Raw genomic sequence first — 3,089 nt, 5'->3', positions numbered from 1 at the left:
TACTGAGTGTTTTGTCGTATACTCTATTCGGTTCTACCGTTAAAATCATATGTGTGTGTTGTATTTTTGTAAAGCATCCATCATATCCCTGCTGACTTTTGGTCGCTAGCCAATCGCAGGGCTCGTAGACTAACAACCATTCACATTCACACCTACGGACAATTAGTCTTAAATTAAACTGTGGCATGTTTTGGAAGGAAGCCAAATTGCCACAGAAAACACACACAAGCATGGGGAGAACATGCAAGCGCTATTCGCGAAGGCCGGAGCTGATATTTAAACCCCCAACCTCACAAGTGTGAAGCAGGTGCGCTAACCTCTTGTAGTTGAAATGTCACTCATATGGTAAATGACACAATATTTAACTGGATCTTGGCACCTTACTGCGTTGATAATCCCATCAAGCACAGGTCGTTTTTGTGTGTTGTAGGTACAACTTTTGCAGGTTCACTCTACAATGCAAAAGATTCACTTACAATTCCGTTTAAGTTGAAATCATTTACATTTGATCTTTAAGAAGAGGGTGAAGAAAGTTTATTTAGGTGTGTATTTCCACTCCAATTCATTTTAATTGAATAATTATTTTAGTACTTAAAAATACTATGTTTAAATTGTGCACGATGTTGCAATGACTTAACATAAAAAAATTAATATAAAAAAACGGTCTCGTTTGATGAACAGTGAACATCTTATTTAGTTTTAGGTGGAACTTAGTCTAACTTTGAGAACCACTGTTCCATACGTAAATACGAATCTGAGCTATGGACCAAAACAGTAAATGTGTTGATTAAATTATTCTGTTTCGGCGTTTTGTACGTTTGCATTTGTCAGGCTGTTTCTCATTTCGCTAAATGGTCTACTTCCGGATTGTTTTTTGCAGGGACGAAAGGCTTTCTTCGTGTATTTTGCGAGCAGTTAAAAAATAAATGACGGGGATGATTTAGTTTATTTTTTGCTAATTAGTTATTTGATATTATTTTTTTCATTGTATATATTTTGTGTGCCATGTCCGTGCCAAAATGTAGGCTATCAACTAACCTAGCTGTAAACTAAGCTATGCTAATCATGATTTGCGAATAGGCTTGTTGATTTACGTACGTCTGTGTTTTAAAAAAAAATGCGGTGGGAGGAAATAAACTCCAGTTTCTTTAAAATGGCATAAACCTTCGTGTATTTGGAAGAAACCGTGTTCCTATCGGTGTTCTTTATCAACAAACCTCAGTGTGGTTACCAAGCACTGGCGCTGTACTGTACAGTCATTTCCAAGTATGCAATGTATTCGCAACGTTTCAGTCTCAAACTTTGCTTTTTGGTATGCAGTATCTTTGACTGACAATTTCATTTTTGAGAGGAAAAGGCTAGTGGCATTTTATGTAAGTGCCCAGTAGTGTTGTTATATCCAGCACATTACTATATTCCTCTCCAGGTTAATGCTTGTTGTTTTCTTCTTTTCCAGAAGAGGGCACTGTAGCTTCAACAACTGACGCCAAACCTTGGTAAATATCGACGGGATCAACAGGTTCGGTCAGGTAAGTGCTGTATGATTTTGAGCACTTACCTGCAATTGTTGATGATTATAGAAATCCACAGGGTGGGAATTATATTAAACTGAGTCTGCATCAGCATTTATTAATTTTATTTGTAAGAAGTTAATGTCCGCCCTCCTCTGACCTCTTCATTGTGCATAAAATAATGGCCAGACACCAGTAATAGATCAGGAAAAACCTCAATTAAAAAAGCAGCCATATTCCAATAAATAAGAAGATAAAAACTGAAATCTTAAATTATATTATTTTATAGGTTTTACCCGTTTTCTTTTCCCATTTCTTTTTCTTTTTTTAAACCAGCTCCCGAATCCCAATTAGGCCTCGTTGGTACACTCGTTGTGCTGTTGAGATGAAATATATATATATATGAGCACAACCAAGTATGATTACTTTATCAAACGCCTGCATATGTGTTTTATGAGAGTCCAAAAAAGTGCTATGATTAATTTACCAGCATTCCACCAGGTCAAGAAAATTGATGCAGGATAATTGGGCACATAGGGAATCCGTGGCAATTTGTGCTTTCAGACACTACTTGAGAAATTAGATGTCAGTGCAAATGTGAAATTGCTCCTCAATGTTCTCAAAGATTCCATGAAAATTTAAATATAAATCTTAAGTACTTCCAGCAAAGGGATTTTTTTTTCCCTTTTTAGTGTGTGCCAACTTGAAATGAAGCCCTGTGAAAATGATCTGAATGAAATGAAAATACAGTGTATGAGGTGTTGAAAAAGACATCCAACTTGTGTAAAGTTGGTTCTGCGCTACATGGAGGGCGTCAGTGCTCGTGCTCTTGGTAAAATCCTCATGCAAGAATTCATTAGATTCTTTTTGACAGGAAGTAAAGTTTTGAATTCATCTGAAGATGTGTAATTATAATTGAATATTCGCTATGTGTACCTATGGTGCAAAATATAAATCAGGCGTCACTATGTAACCTACTTTTTTATTCAGTGTGTAGAAGTTACAAATATATTTCACCTACGTTCATATGAATAAGATTTAGCTACATATGTTTAAATGATTAATTTGACGCAGAGCATACTGTATTTGTTAAGTTCAGGAGGATCTTTATAAATAAAGCTGTTGTTTCGTAAAGCTCTGAACAAATGGGAAAATTTTTACCATCAATGGCTTCGTCTAAATTCATGCAGTGGTCAACCATTAAAAATATCACAATTTAGCTTTAGTTACAAGTATTAGTGACAATAAATAAATCATCAGAATCCTCACATAATCTCTTTAAAAGTTGTATAGGGTGTTTTATATTAATGCGAGCTCAAGATAAACTGAACTCCTCTCAAATGCTAGTTGCCGTGCATTTAAAATGTTAGTGTTTATTCCTCACGGACAGCCAGTGCAAAAGAAAATGCTAAACAAGAATATTTGTGGTAAGCATACCACATACTGACACGCTGGAAAACGGCTTCATTTGTCCTCATTAAAAGCTTAAAAGTTCATGAATAAATAATCATTGGAGCAAAGCATACTTTCTCCCATTTTTAATCTTCAGGCTCATATAATAGATGCAGACTGCAAAAA

General features: G+C 35.5%; 1 long non-coding RNA gene across 1 annotated transcript in view; it reads left to right on the top strand.

The window, feature by feature from the left end:
- Positions 1–110: 110 nt before the first annotated feature.
- LOC147135819 (uncharacterized) overlaps positions 111–3,089 on the top strand; it is a 39,569-nt gene continuing 36,590 nt past the window's right edge. Inside the window, exons 1-2 of the long non-coding RNA XR_015089903.1 lie at positions 111–307; positions 1,457–1,529. This is a non-coding gene — a long non-coding RNA (uncharacterized LOC147135819). The remainder of the gene's footprint in view (positions 308–1,456; positions 1,530–3,089) is intronic.

Source organism: Filicampus tigris, chromosome 15 (genome assembly GCF_054856515.1).
Source record: "Filicampus tigris isolate MCC_2025a chromosome 15, RoL_Ftig_1.0, whole genome shotgun sequence".
Taxonomy (NCBI): domain Eukaryota; kingdom Metazoa; phylum Chordata; class Actinopteri; order Syngnathiformes; family Syngnathidae; genus Filicampus; species Filicampus tigris.
The sequence above is the reverse complement of the archived record's forward strand: the minus strand, read 5'-3'. Positions and strand labels throughout refer to the sequence as shown.